At 42.2% G+C, this 16,377-nt stretch overlaps 1 protein-coding gene across 1 annotated transcript in view; it reads left to right on the top strand.

The window, feature by feature from the left end:
* The first annotated feature begins 460 nt into the window (after positions 1–460).
* The window catches only part of LOC134529452 (protein still life, isoform SIF type 1-like), a 308,838-nt gene continuing 292,921 nt past the window's right edge, over positions 461–16,377 (top strand). Inside the window, exon 1 of the mRNA XM_063363566.1 lies at positions 461–646. The gene's annotated coding sequence lies outside the window, so the exon portion shown is untranslated. The remainder of the gene's footprint in view (positions 647–16,377) is intronic.

The following is a 16,377-nucleotide window of genomic DNA, read 5'->3' as shown; positions in this document are numbered from 1 at the left end:
CTTTATTTGTGAACAACTGAACAAAAACATTATACCAATCGTGTTATACACTAAAAAAAAAGTGTTAATAAGTTACAAAATTTGCTGTACTTCGTATTTACACTTTATAATGTATTTAACAACTTTCATTCTTTCAGACAGAATGTGGTTTCCCTTTGAATTTTAAATTTGTTGTTCGCATAGATACTTATGAACTTTTTTTACTTTGAAACCTTCAAAATAGTTTGACGAGGAAGTGAAAGACATCAGTAGGTACAATAGTGTCACAATGTCATTTGAAGAAGTAAGCAAAATCCACGCATGGCGAACAGCCGCTGGCACGCTGGTAGCCATGTTTGTTTACCCCAGTTTACCGCACGCCGCGTATCTGGCGGCGGCGCCCGAAGCCGGCGGCGGAAAGGCCCGAAGCGGCGCAGTCGCGCGGCCCGCCCTCCACCCGCGCCCGGCACGCGAGAGCGCCAGTTGACCGCTGCGCGCCGCCGCCGACGGTCACGCGCGCGCTCTTCGAACTGTCTGCCCGAGCAGTTGTAGCGCCACCCCGCTCTATGCCCGCTGGCCCGCAGCTACACGCCGAACAGACATGGGTGCGCGGGCGAGCGTCATAGAGGCCAGCAAGGTGCACGACAGCCACTGGGAGACAGAACAGGTACGCGGCCACCAGAGAACCCGCTTCCTCGGCAGCCGTGATCGCTGATGAGTCATGTGGTGGTTCTGAGTTCACGACCCTCCCAGTTGCCTTGTTCCCTTGGCTGGGAGGGTGGGGGTTGACCGCCCGCGAGGTCGTGAGCGCGGGGGTCGCGAGGGCCGGCCCTAAGAGGGGAAGGGTGACAAAGGGGCGGGAGGAGAATGCGGACCAACTCCGTGCCCGAGCCCTCGGCTCGTGTAGGGAGTGGTCGGTCGTTTTCACATATCGATCTGTTCCGCAGCAAACATAGAGCTCGTTGTGGTTCGCGGCCGCGAAGTGGTGACGTCACGGGCGGTCTCAGCTGTGGCAGGCCGACGCGAAAACCTCTCGCCACTCCGGGCTGGAGAGCCGCTGGTCAGAACTTGACGTTTTCTTTCCTGCTTAAATAGTTCGGAACTTAATAAAATATTTGATCTATCAACGCGTATGATGTAAATTTTGTGTTTGGTCCAAGTGACTTACTTTTGAACCAACATCAAAAAGGGAACTTGGAAATATGGCCACTTGGAGGAGATAGTAACATTTCCAACGAAAGCATTATTTTTTGATTGAATTATTAACAGCATCGCTTTATGCTTCCGGCGGCTTGAGAACTAAACGGATCCTGATTGACAGTTCCGACCGCCGCACGCATTCATGCCGTTCTTTACCCGGGACCTCTCACAGCGAAGGCGCTTCGACCGACTGCGCCTGTGACCTCAGCTCGTAGTTGCAAGCAGTTTCTTATCAGCACGAACGTCAATGAATATTTGGCTTCTGGAGGCCTATCAGGCTACGTACGCAAGATGTTGAGTATTGCAAAAAGGCATAATCTGTTCTTTTTGGTGGCTTGTAAATCCCCATTTTCACCGGATTTTATAATAGCCGTTTTAATTTATATTTCAGAACAGGAAATTTTATAATTAATAAGGAAAAGTAAATTTTCATACAGAGCCTGCTAGACACCATGACCATCGGCGCTAAGGCTCCACACTAACTGTATTCATTTGAACAAGGAACCACCTGACATGAGCAGCTGTAGCAATAAGACGTAGATTTGCGCCTCGTTGAGAACTACTCGCAGATATACACGTGTCGAGTGTCGAGTGTCGAGTATTCCAGACTGGCAGAGTGCCTCCCACCGTTTGCGAAATAAGGGCTCTGCTTCCCTCGATCATCCACAAAGGGGATTAAGATGGCGGTGCTCGCGAAGGGTCATTTACACTAGGCGAGTTTCCTGAGGGAAATTTGCGTTCTCATCGAGCTGTAAATCTCGCATAGTGAGTGAAATTCACTTGCCCGCTCAGAGGAGGCTCAGCGGGTAGTCACATTTTAGAAACCCAGAATGTCACGGGTTCGTATTTTGTCAGGCTGGAATTCAAAGCTCTTCCAAAACTTGCTTTAAAATTTGCTGATTTCATCACGAGAAATTTACTGTTCTTCAATTATTTTATAGTGTGATTTGCTAGCGTGATTTTCATTCCGGACTGATAAATAAAGTCCTGCAAAACTCACGTTATTTTTCTAGCACTAGTATAAACACCACCCACTTTTATAAAAATAAGCAGACACACGGAAATTTCGCGCATTCGTTCTGTCGTCAGACTAAAATTCAAAGCCTCATGTTCGCTCTACCAACGTTTGATTTTACACTGGCTGATTTATTTTTGAGAACCGTTTTGTTTTCTTTAATCGGCACTGCCTTATTCGCTCCTTCTCTCATAGCTAGGAATTTTTGACTCACATTCGTAAAGGGGCGTGTCCAAATAACTGCGATCCAATCATTAACTCAGTGCATGAGTCTGAAGGTTTTTAGTGTAGCTTGCAATCAAATTAATCAGCGAAATTTCCCTACATCTACTATCAGTTGCTGCAACATTTTACCTTTCGACTGGATTGCATGTGATTAGGTATTTTGAATTTTGATATGTTTATATGGCTTTATTGTCATTCGGGGCGTATCAAAAATACTTATGGTCCAATGAAAGCACAGTTTGAGTGTACAGTGGTATTCATTCCAGCATTTACAAAAAAAAAAAATAAACGCAAATTTTACAGGTCTCTACGGACACAGGTAATTATTGGATTCTAGTCGTAAAAAGGCGTGCCAAAATAACTGCCATGCCACCATTAACTCAATGCAAACGTTAAAATTTTTGCAGTCTAACTTATGATCAAATTAAAATGCGAAATTTCCGCATCCCTAGTTTTGTCTTCATGCTTAAATCGCGTTCTTTGAATTTTTTTTTTATTTGAGCTTAATGTATCTGCGACAGCGTGGTCCTTATATACGGATACACTAAACAATAGCCTTTTAGGAAACTGGAGAAGTGATTGACCATGGTCTGTAGCCAGAGCCTCCATTTTTTAACTCCAGGCTAGACTAATTTTTCCTATATACAATCAAGCCTCTTTAGAATCATCATTGGTCGATAAAGCGCTCACACAGTTTGGCGGATTACCCGCGATAGGCAATCATTTATTTTTCGTCTAGCGCACTGCAGTCCAATCATCAACGTGAACCTTATGTGCGTATGTTCCACGTCTACCTTGCTGCCCAACAGATCCGCGCAATAATCGTGACTCTGCCTATAGTAAGGGACCATGCATCCCGGCATTTTCGAGAGTGAGATCAGGATGGCCGGGGCGGGATTCAACCCCGAGTCCTCTGGCTCGAGAGTCCAGTGTCTCACCTGGGCGCCACCCTTTTTTATGTGTGACATCTAGCTGTCAGTATTCAGCATTTAGCAGGAGTAATTTTAAGAATGGAACGGAAGCCGCATGGAACGGAAATGTGTAACCACATTGATACCGTCTGTGGAGAACGGCGTGAACCAAAGTTCACAAATAATGTTCGCAGGCTTTCACGGCCATTGTCTGAAGTTGCTTGGCTTCTGCGTTGTAGCCGTGTCATTGGCGAATAATTCACCGACGTTTCGGTCGACATTGCAGTCGCCATCATCAGGGAGCAGTAGCTACAGAAGCCAAGCTACTTCAAAGTTCACAAAGCCAAAAGGAAACTTTATAGTAGTAACTTTTTAATGAATGTTAACAAGATGGGCAGTATTTTAATAACATTCCTTGAAGTCAATCAGGTCCAAAGCCTTGGTTTCGTTTTTTAAATTTTTTTCGCTTTTATCAAAGCCGTTTCATCATATAGTTTAAATTTCACTCTGCAAATCGAATGATTTGATACTCAAAATAGGTGCTCCGGCAGCGAATTCTAGCGCCGGTGGTCGAAACTACGTGTGATTCGCGTCAAGAAATTTAGTTAAAAACACAATTTGCGTATGTGCACCACGCCCGGCATAATTTTAAAGAATTCTACGTTAAAAATTTTGTCCGAGTTTCGTATTATAAGTATATTTATGCAACGAGAACACATTAAATTGCTCATTACCGAGGTTAGATGTGTCACATCTCTGGCGAGTACTGTAAGACTCACTCACATTTAAAAAGAAGCTATGATCCTGCAACTATTTTTCGAGACTGGACGACCAATAAACAAACAGGGAAGACGTTTTTCCTGCTGCAGCAAACTAGTGGTCGTGGTGTCGCGGTCAAATTGCTAGGAGCGCAAGTGCCGGGAAGAATCGCCAAGTGTAATCGGCCTTTAACGGCCGTGTTTTGCCCGCTGTTAGCCAATTTAGGATTTTTAAGAACAAATGTTTCAAAAATTAATTTACAGTAGCAGATTTGTATGCGTTACCCAAGAAAGGAATCTTAGACAATTTCCTACAATGAGTAACTAAGAGACTGAAAATTTTGAGTTATGATTTAGTTACAGCCTTCACTATAAATTTTTGACGCTTGGATGTCTCTGGGTTATTTTGCACGTCTTGAAGGCGTAGAAGCCAATAATATAAAACACCTAGGAAAATATCTGACCCGTTAATTTGCGACCCGGAGAAAAAATAAACTGTAGGAAAATACAATTAACACATGACATTGACTTGATTACGCAAACGTCTGTTCCTTCTAGCCTGGCAGCAGGAACTAAAGTGAATATTTCAGGCCTCTAACACGTTAAAGTTTTAACTACGATGTTTGATATAATTACAGTGAATAATTTTATTGCGAATAAAGTAATAAGGTTTCATCATATTTGAACTAATCTTCAAAATACTCTCCTTAGTAGCGATGCTCACGTAGCCCAATTATCGGGAGCATTTCTGGAAGTGGATTTGTTTGGCTAAAAACTCGTGGATCAGAAGCGATGGGTGGCACGTTGCGTTGTCGCGGTGAAGGAGGAAACCATTGAACCATTTTTCTGGTATCTGTTGGATAACAAAATTTAATGTTAACGCGTTGTTTGTAATCTACGTGCGCCGTGTTGCACAGGTTGGCGCGCGGGTACCTGGGAGACGCAGGCCGTGTTGCAGAGGTTGGCGCGCGGGTAGCTGGGAGACGCAGGCCGTGTTGCAGAGGTTGGCGCGCGGGTAGCTGGGAGACGCAGGCCGTGTTGCAGAGGTTGGCGCGCGGGTAGCTGGGAGACGCAGGCCGTGTTGCAGAGGCTGGCGCGCGGGTAGCTGGGAGACGCAGGCCGTGTTGCAGAGTCTGGCGCGCGGGTAGCTGGGAGACGCAGGCCGTGTTGCAGAGGTTGGCGCGCGGGTAGCTGGGAGACGCAGGCCGTGTTGCAGAGGCTGGCGCGCGGGTAGCTGGGAGACGCAGGCCGTGTTGCAGAGGCTGGCGCGCGGGTAGCTGGGAGACGCAGGCCGTGTTGCAGAGTCTGGCGCGCGGGTAGCTGGTAGACGCAGGCCGTGTTGCAGAGTCTGGCGCGCGGGTAGCTGGGAGACGCAGGCCGTGTTGCAGAGGCTGGCGCGCGGGTAGCTGGGAGACGCAGGCCGTGTTGCAGAGTCTGGTGCGCGGGTAGCTGGGAGGCGCAGGCCGTGTTGCAGAGGCTGGCGCGCGGGTAGCTGGGAGACGCAGGCAGTGTTGCAGAGGTTGGCGCGCGGGTAGCTGGGAGACGCAGGCCGTGTTGCAGAGGTTGGCACGCGGGTAGCTGGGAGACGCAGGCCGTGTTGCAGAGTCTGGCGCGCGGGTAGCTGGGAGACGCAGGCCGTGTTGCAGAGGCTGGCGCGCGGGTAGCTGGGAGACGCAGGCAGTGTTGCAGAGGTTGGCGCGCGGGTAGCTGGGAGACGCAGGCCGTGTTGCAGAGGTTGGCGCGCGGGTAGCTGGGAGACGCAGGCCGTGTTGCAGAGTCTGGTGCGCGGGTAGCTGGGAGACGCAGGCCGTGTTGCAGAGGCTGGCGCGCGGGTAGCTGGGAGACGCAGGCAGTGTTGCAGAGGTTGGCGCGCGGGTAGCTGGGAGACGCAGGCCGTGTGGCAGAGTCTGGCGCGCGGGTAGCTGGGAGACGCAGGATATGTTGCAGAGGGCTGTTGTGCGGGTAGCTGGGAGACGCAGGCCGTGTTGCAGAGGCTGGCGCGCGGGTAGCTGGGGGACACAGGCCTTGTTTCAGAGGCTGGCGCGCGGTAGCTGGTTGACACAGGCCGGTTGCAGAGGGTTGTTGTGCGGGTAGCTGCATGACGCAGGCCGTGTTGCAGAGAGCTGGCGAGTGGGTAGCTGGGTGACGCTGGCTGGATATCTGACGAGAGCAGTTCCCCAGGACTCGCTCTAGCTCGTGCGTGTCTCCTTCCTCGCCGGGCTTGTGCTGGGCGCATTAACTACGTCAGAATCGCAGAACGATAAAACACCGATATTACCCGTTCATAAATTATGCGAGGCGCAAGAACATTATGTGCATATTGACCATTTTTCAATTTTTTGGAATTCCGCCTTTTATATTTTAATTTATGTGCATAGAAATTCACGATTTTTTTTATTAAATACATCACGTTTTTACTTGTTAAACTTTTAAACAGTTAAAGTAAAATAAAACTGTTTTAAATAAAATTGAGTTTTTCATATATTTGCGTGATAAACATTAATTATAAAAATAAGCCAGGGGAAAATGTATGTTTTCTTCCGTTTAAATTTTTAAGTGGTAGGGTAAATGATGTCTTGCGACTTTCGTACTTCAAAAAAATCCGTGGTTAGCCTACGTTGGTTGTATGTCACTTTCCTTGCATAGTTTATTAACCCGGCGCGGCGTAGCGGTGGCAGAGTCTATCCCCTTTACCCTGTCAGTTGTGTAATTACATTTTCTCCTAGTTACTGTTGCTTCGTTGCCGTTCCTTCGGATATTTCACCGCGCAGAGTAAGAGTTCAACCGACAAACTTTGGCTGCGTGTTCGTTGAAAATAAAAGTTGAAAACATAAAAACGATTCATGATCTGAAGTTCTTCCCAAGAATCTTAAAGTTGGAACTGATCAGTTATTTTTATTACATATAACATACGAATAGGAGCAGTTTTTTTTTTTAGGAATAATCCATCTATCATAAAACTGCAATAATGTATGCCAGTGCTAGCGATTGTTCCCTTGTAATTGGCGGCCGTCTGCGAGAGAAGCCATTGCCCTGTTTGGCCAGGCCATTCAAAACGCGTTAGCTCCCATATTGGGTGGCTGTGATTGGTGTGCCGACAGTAGACACATGCCTGAAAGAACCCAGACAACAAAAAGACACAAGACTGTTCTAAAAAGGTTCAACGCACAGCTGGACTGGAAATCCTTACGCGAAATGTACATGGCTCTACAGATGAAGGGCCTAAAAAGAAACACTGTGCGAATTTAAAAATTCATTAGTTGAACAAGTTCTGCAACCAGCGCAAAACTCGTCGCTGAAGTGAAATTTCGTTGAAATTATTGGGGGTAACAATTTTAATTTCCCTATTTTTGTTTTGAAGAAGCAGTTTAGACCATAAGTCGAAGATATGTTTTTAACTAATTTTTTCGTGAAGAACAAGCAAGTTGAAGTTTGTCATACAAGTTACAACTCATCCTGTAGAAACATTGTAAATGCCTAGAGCACCGCAAATTTTGCCTCATTTTCTGGCGCAGGACTAGATTTCACACACGTTTGCATTCTCTATTGGTGGCACGTGATTTGTTCAGATGTTTTATAGGTGGTCGTGATCGGCTTCTAGTCCTCCAGGGCGTGTCAGTTAACCCGTGGAACAATGACAAGCGTCTTACAAACTTATAGACATCTGCATTCTAGACTGTCGCCAAATAGAACCGCGAATTTTGGCGGTCTTTACAAATTAATTTTTGTGTCAGATGCATTACTCCTCTTATCTGAAACTAATCTATATAACAAAGAAGTGAGGTTGTCTGCCTGTATTTCGCGTAGCGCAGACGCGGAGAGGCCTAGAGCCGTGAAGTCAGGTGCATATATTTTTTAGGGGGAGGGAGGTGTCCGTTTGCACCTCAAAGGGGGGTTTTCCAAAATTCTATAAATTTTTCATTAAATTATTTAGAGATGTTGCCCTTTTTCAAAATTGATTTTTGCCCCTCATTATTCCGTACACGTATTTAAATAGAGAACCAACTCTCAGACTCTTTGCTGGTTCATCGTCGAAATTTTTGCTTCAGTTGTAAAATGTTATATGGAGCATATTTATTTTTAACAGTGTATTCTCTACAGCAGTTATGTGTGGCTGTTAACATTGCAGTTTCGATTTATTTTCGGAATAAAACAATCTACATTTTAATACTTTCTCTTCGATACTCTTGTGTATATTTTTAATGCGTTCTTCATGCCTTAAAAAAGGTAAATTTGTCATACAAATTGCTAAAAAAATATTAAAACCATACATTGGTAGATCCAAGATAGCAATCATATTTTGATACATAATTTTCCCACTATCCTTACTGTAAATATATATTTTTAATAAGATAGTTTTTAAAACTTTGATATATATATATATATATATATATATATATATATATATTGGTACAGATGCGAGTGACAGTGGTGTGCCAACGAGGAGGGTCATGTGTTCCAACGAGGGGGTTCATTGGTGTGCCGACGAGTAGGGTCATGTGTGCCAACGAGGGGGTACATTGGTGTGCCAACGAGGAGGGTCATGTGTTCCAACGAGGGGGTTCATTGGTGTGCCGACGAGTAGGGTCATGTGTGCCAACGAGGGGGTACATTGGTGTGCCAACGAGGAGGGTCATGTGTTCCAACGAGGGGGTTCATTGGTGTGCCGACGAGTAGGGTCATGTGTGCCAACGAGGGGGTACATTGGTGTGCCAACGAGGAGGGTCATGTGTTCCAACGAGGGGGTTCATTGGTGTGCCGACGAGTAGGGTCATGTGTGCCAACGAGGGGGGTCATTGGTGTGCCGACGGGGACGGGCAGTTACTCTGGCCTTCCATAACGGGTTATTCAGCTCGCCCTGAGCCAGTGGCAAATGCCTGAAACTCATCTGACCACGTCACGCGCGTTGCGGACAGGAAGTGGAATTTGGTGGCAGGCACTGGACACTTGCACCGACTTTATGACGTCACACGCTTGTGTAGTCTAGCTGGAGCCAAAATGTAGCCAGATTTTTTCGCAGGGGTTTGTGTATTCGTAAACAGGCACTTTTAGTGAATACTTAAATGTTCGTAAATTGCAGAATAATGCTCGGTCTCACAAGTTTTTTTTCTTTTTTTTTTCGTTTTTCCGTCAATAATTCTTTTAAGGGAAATTCATATAATTTTAGCACTATAATTCTCTCGCATTTTTTGTTCAGTCACAAATATTTCCAACAGTTATTCACTGAGCGTAACGTCACGGATGTAGAATGGCGCGCAAGTCTTCAAATGCAAGCGGGGGAATCGAGTTAAAATTTTAGAAATAGCGCTTGAGTAAAATAAATGTCGATAAAACGAAACAAACAAAGTGAAGGTGGCGTGTGGGACGGAGCCTAGCGCGCGGAGCTGCAGCTGCTCTGAGCGGCTAGGGCCGTGGCAGACGTCCGGCCAACAAGTAGTTTCTAACATGTTGTAACTTCGTACAACTTATGGCTATGGTTATTTTTGAATTTATGAAATACGTTTTTTTGAAATAACACTGAGTATTTCTTACGAACATTGGAGCATAGTTTTATATTTCAATTGATGTTTCATTCAAGTGTACATTCTTTTTTAAATCACGGAAAAGATACTCGAATATTCAGTCATTGGACTTTATCTTGATTTATTATGCTTATTAATTGACGTTGTTAATACTGGAAAACTATTCAGAGAACGTTTTCTAAATAACTTTAACTATTGGAGGTACTGAGAAAACACAACGCATAAATGCCTGGGTAAGAATCCGTACCCAGTATTACTGTATTTTGTAGTTATGCGGTTGTTTTCATGTAAATGTAAACATTTACAGATATTTGTTGTTTTACATGAAAATATCTATTCCTTTTACAAAAAAAAAATATTTACAGCGTGTGCCACGCCAGCACATACCCGGAGGGATTTCGCGAAACCAGTAAAACTTGAAATTGTCATGGGCCAGTTTTCGAACCCTGGTTCATTGCGATACTAACACTGACTCACCTCCCATCTGCACGATAGCATCAATTGATACGTGCTCACTCGGGGGAAATGCCGGAGACGTAACTGGGTCGCGTTCTCCTCTCGCTGTGGTTTCCTCATTGGCTCACGGCAGTCCAGATGACTTGTGGGCCAATCACAGGAGCAGCACAGCCTGATCCGTAATGAATCTGTGGAATCTTCCTGTTTTACACTGCTGGAAATCATATTAAATTTACGGACTTTTCAGCGAATATTTTACCTCAAATAAACGCAGACATCTTCGTTAAATCAGATGACTGAATATTCGTAAAACAAAATTAAGTCGTATTTCAACTTCTGAATTCTGTTTTTAAAGGATAACACACATGTGGAAGTAATAAGAGTATTTTTTTGTGGTAGTATAAAATGTTTTGATTGTTTTACTAATATAACAAGATTATTCTTGTGGATTCGTGCTCAAAGTGAAAGAAGTGCCCAAAAACTTATGAAGGTAACGGTAACTTTACGAAGATCCCCGGATAATGTTTAACCAGTGTTGTTCGTAAATTTAAAGATACATTGTTACCGGTGTAACGATCACTCATCTGATCCCGCGTCTGCTCGAGTAAACGCTTATGGATGAAGCCCTACGGACTGCGTAGCCCGCTGTCCCTCTCTCTCACTTTGACCGTACCAGCTAACGTGTTTGAACAGAATTTCTGACGAAGTTCTCGCCGCTTTCTGCTTTCCTGCTTTCCTGATCTTCGACCCTGTCACGCAAAGTCCCGACCAAAAACAACAACCACCAGTTTTAAAACTTGTGCTCTGAGGGGCAATAAAATCAATAGGCGCCATACCCAACTCTGCAACCTGAAGTTACGGCTTCGTTGTAACCCAGTGAAAATAATTTTTTCACACAGCAAATAAAGTTTTTTACAAGCATTTTTTTAAGAAAAGTTACGTTTCACTCCAAAGAAAACCGTTAAAATGACTGCGAATCAGTGGAATTTAGATGTCGACTCTGCTCCATTTCGAATCAGCATGGAGACGTTTTGACAGTTTTCCAATGAAATCCCACATATTTTCAGTAGTTTTTAACGATTTATTATTTACAGTGTACCTTTCTAAAACACTGCTATGCTTCTACAATATTTGTGTGCTGTGTGTGTTGATGGGAACACTATCAAACAACTACAAGGGCATTGTTTAGAATTTTTCTGTTATTATCATTGATAAAAACATTAATAATCTTGGCTTTGTTACTAGAGAAACTTATGGGCATCACTATCATAAAGAATTACAGGTCAGGAAAAGGATTCGAAAAAAGAGAAGAATATTCCACGTAACTATCCTCAAAACACCAATTTACTCTAAATATTTTACTGATTTCCTTTTCGGAAAAAAATATCCATTTTTATAGTGTACGTAAACTACAGTTAATTGTGTCAATGAATAAACATTTTGTTGACATTTATTTTGATACTGCTAGAAATAAAATGCAAAACACTTCATATTTTTGGATACCTTCTGCCGTCCATCCAAGACGTGTCACATAGCTGATGACGAGATAAGAATGTATCGCAGACGGAATTAATTCGTGGGGGAAACGGGAGGAATCCCGAGAAAACACACCGACCTTGGCTACGTCGGCCACGTTTCCCACTCGCGTAATTCCATGTTCAACCCCGCTGGGAGTTGAAACCGGATGGCCTTGGTGGGAGGATAGGCCACCACACCGGCCTAATAAAAATGATAACGTAATATTGTAAGAGGAAAGCGAAGCCCTTTCCCAAATGCCCTTGACGCCTTTAAACGGGCTTGGCAACGGGGGAGAATTTTTAGTGAGGGAAGTAATTCCTTTCGCGTTTCTTGGTGGGGCATTGCACTCTATAAACTATAAACTATGCCTTTGAGGGAAAATTCCTTCTTATTACATCGCTGAGTTTAAATAAGGTACTGTCTGCACCAATGATGTTATTAAGGAACTCAACGAAGCTCAGAGGAGTTGGAGAAATTATCGGCTATGGTCTATGGTGAGAAACTATTCCAACATTTTCCCGAAGTTATTCCGCGAAAACGTGGGGATCCGAAATCAATTGTTCTGGATGTTATGATGAAAGTTAATTATGTTGTTTGGTATGTTTACTGCCCAAACTCACTGGTTCGTTAGGAAAAAAGAAGTCACGCGTCTCAATTTATTATTAAAAGTGAGATGTTTTTAAGTATTGGCTGTGGAAATCAGTTTATTTTGGGGTCGCATACTCGCTTGTTGGAGCGAGTGTTATTGTAATATACCCGGAAATCTCGCGGATTCTTTTGGTCACAAGGTAGACTGCAAACATCGATACAGTTGAGTTGCTCTGTTGATTGGATCGCGATGATTTCAACACTGCCCTTCACGACTGTGAGCCAGTTAACATCAGCTGGCAGAGGAAAGACAGAATCACGACCACCCACTCGAAATAAGGATACTTTTTGAGTAATAAATCAGCCAACATGCAAGCAAAACTGGGTCGAGAATACACATGACTGTGAAATTTATACTGAAGCCAAAACGAATCCGGGGAATTTCCGGGCCTTTAATTGTTGTAGTATGAAGCAAACGACGTTGCTGAGATGTAGCGATACGGCAGTTTGCTCGCGACCTTGCAGGCAAGTCTATGAGGCTGCGGAAATACCAACTTGGTGGACGTGGGCCGAAGTGAGAAATTTAGTGAGTTGCATGTGTGAGGGAAGCGGTCCCAATGGGCAATTGAAAAACCCGGAATTCTTCTAGAATCTAGAAGAATCTAGATGAAGTATAAACGGTGAGTATTTTTTCAAAATTGATTTTATGTTTTTTTTTTTCGATTTGTGTTGCACGAAACGTGCAAATAAATTTTTATGGATATGATTAGTCTTTTTTTCCCTTTATTTCAAATTTTAATTGCTTAAAGTGTTACGTGCTTAAGTTTTCCCGCTAGTGCATCTGTTTCAGTCACGCTGTACCTAGACTCGCAGCCATGTGAGAATCTTGGTGTGCTTATACCCACTCATGGATTCATTTCTTTATAAGTCTCAGCATACTCAGCCCACTCACGCAGAGTTGACACACAGCAGCGCTAACCCCCGCTGATGAGTTCTGGGCACGCTTCGCTTTGTGTATCCTCTTCGCAGCCTTCACATCGACCGTTCCTCGGTTGGTTGAAAAGACGGAACAGACGGTGAAAATGGTTGGTTATGAGCATCTTTTGCTTACGTAAAATACTGATAGTGTTATCACTCACTGGCTTTAGCGCGGACCGTAGAAAATAATTCTGGACGAGCAAATGACGTTCTTTCATGCATCCTTGTGGCCTTTGAGGGGTTTGTGGCGGTATCGTTTTAGTGAAAAATGTAATTACAGTCTGCGGCTTAGCCAGCTAACTGCTGTATTCACGTTTTATATCTATCTATTGCTGTTGAATGATTAACTTGAAGTTGTAAAAAATTTTAATTGCCTGAAAATAGATTGTATAATACATCCTAACGCAAACGAATGACTCTAGAAAACATATTTCTTTTTTTATACAGAAACTGTGTTAGCGTCGAAATTAATGTTTACATCCTTTCATTGCTAGTTCCTTTTCACTTAAAACTAAAAGATTCTTGGGTTATGGACGCCTCAGTAAAAGACACATCCTCACTTTTCGGAAGCAGGAATTATTTCTGGTTGTCGGAAGCATGCCACTTTGACGCTGATCCAGACTTGCGAGCTATAAAAGGATTCCACTCTTCGTTAAAGTTTTCAACATTTTTAAATTTTGAGTGGCGTGTCAACCATACATGAGCGGTTCCATTATAAAATTGTCCACCAAATCTTACTTCACCTTTTTTTTTTACTTTTGGCTCTCATTACTGTCGGTTATTTCCTGTGGGCTTGAGGCATGCGGCCAAGGGCTTACTTACTGAACTAAACTAACATTGCTCATGTAAATCACATATGTTCATAACTTATCAGGCATTCTAACTTGGAACAGTGATACTCTGGGGTATTAAACGTCTTAGCAATGCTGCCCATGCCTGGTTAATTTTACCAAACGTTTGAAAAGCATGAAGGGAAAATAAGTGTTTAATGCCTATGTATTTCCATGAGTTTATGAGTCGGAGCATAAATGACAGTACTTGGTAATGTCACTTAGCTTCTAGATTGAAATATTTAAATGATAAATTTCGTATATTTCTTAATAGCAAGGAATGTAATCAAATATATTAAAGGATGGTGTTGCCGATTTTAGCTTGTTACTTCAGCAATAAATATTTCTTAACTGCGAGAATCACAAAGTAAATTATGAGTAGATGAATTTCGGTCACTATAAACAAAATGTAAATCTTAATTAGATGCGTTTATATAAATAATAACAGCAATTAAATTTTAGTACCTGTGCTAAGCACACATGTAATGAAAAATAACAAGCAATTTACAGAAATGTATTATTTAGATAAAATTTATGGAACAACCTTAGATTCGATGTCCTTGCCAGAAACAATCTTGCTCATTGTAATATAAAAAATATCAACACAATTTTGAATATGATAGGGTTAACTTAGGAACGCTGGTATAAAAAAACCAATACATAGCACAGAAATGTTGATAGCTTTTTCCATAAATTAAAGCCATTGTCGAGAGCGGCGTGCTGTCATGTACGTCTTTCCACTGAAGCGCCTCATTACTAACCTGTCTTACCAACACTCCATCAGATGTAGTTGAAACGCAATAGATTCTCTTCTTCTTACCGCTTACATTGTTTCACCGTATTGAAGAGTCTCTTAAAAAAAAAAAATAAGTGGACCCTAATTTACATGCACTAAATTGGACCTCTGATTATTTCAGCGTCCCTTACGTGGAAATAATAATCATATTCAGAGGACAAAATTCATACTATCCTTGTGTTCTAAGAGCAAACTAACAGTATATGTTTGATATTGCCCACTTTTTTTATAACTGTGATGCCAGCTGTGACTATGAAGGCTCAAATGTTTCAATACATTAGCACTGAAAATGAATTTTTGTAGTTTATTTATGCGCCACATACATGCTACATGCTAACTTATATTTTAAAAACGCCATGAATATATTTACATTTATATTGTTTGCCTGGCTGGTAGTCACTATTAGTTAATTTTCTGTGTGTCCACAGTTGAGTATGGCAAACAACCCTATTTCTACAGCTGAAATATTTATACATGAAAGCATATAACTATAAAAAAAAACCTCCGGATCCATTCTAGAAATTTCAGATTCCTTAAAAAAAATTATTGAATATTACTTCTGTGTAACGTTATTGGAGGGATTAAAATGTTAACTTCTCGTAAAAAATAATAATCACACAGCTTTGTACACAGCTTTGGAAACACGCATTATCTTTTTCATCAGGAGCAGTTACTAACAATTTAAAAGTTCATTTGTGTGAGCGAGTTATATCTCTACGAGACAAAAACACCATTGAAGAAATGAACACTTAATCTTACAAAGGAAAACGAAACTAACAAAGTTCAGAAAAATAATAAAACCTATTTGTTTTTATAAATAAAATAATAATTGTTCAACCAGTTTTGTTTATTCACTGTTTGTGTAAAATAATTTTTTCTTGCGTGTATGATGCCACTCATCTTTCAAGTAATTCTGAATTTTGCTAGTTAAAGGTCACAATAAGGATATCTATAATTAACAAATTATCATACCGATCACCTATAAATAAGACCATGCATTTTTCGCGAAAATATTTTCAAACCAGCTGTGTGTTAAAACGTCACATTGTCTGTGTTTCATGGTTGGCTGGGTTTATTTTAGGTACGTATCTGCTGTCAGCTCACCAATAATAGACATGCAGCGCGGAAACTAAACGTTTCCTGAATGACCCGGTCAAATACAGTATTAGCACATCTTGCAGACGACTGCCAGTTACAAGGAAACAATCGCTAGCACAGGCAAACCCTTTTTGCAGTCTAATGAACTATCAGGTTTATTCGCGGTAAAAATGCCCCTACGCTATAAACGTTTTAGGTATTTTGAAGTCCTATTAAAAAAACTTCCGGTGGAAATTTAAAGTAAAAATAAATAAATTAGCCTATTTTTTAAAGTCAATACAACACATCAATCAAAACAAATACTGGTTTAAAAGCTGAGTATCTAAACTTTCCGGGCGTTTTCAAAATTATTTTTAACGCAATCACGTCTTAATTTAAATTTAAATTTGTTGTCTATCCCTTTTCAAGCAATATATGTTCATGAAGTAACCTTGTTTCCAAAGAAGCATTGATTCCTAGGTTATGGCGTAACATAATTTGTTTTGAAAAATACATGTACTTTT

Source organism: Bacillus rossius, chromosome 2 (genome assembly GCF_032445375.1).
Source record: "Bacillus rossius redtenbacheri isolate Brsri chromosome 2, Brsri_v3, whole genome shotgun sequence".
NCBI classification, from domain to species: Eukaryota; Metazoa; Arthropoda; class Insecta; order Phasmatodea; family Bacillidae; genus Bacillus; species Bacillus rossius.
The sequence above is the reverse complement of the archived record's forward strand: the minus strand, read 5'-3'. Positions and strand labels throughout refer to the sequence as shown.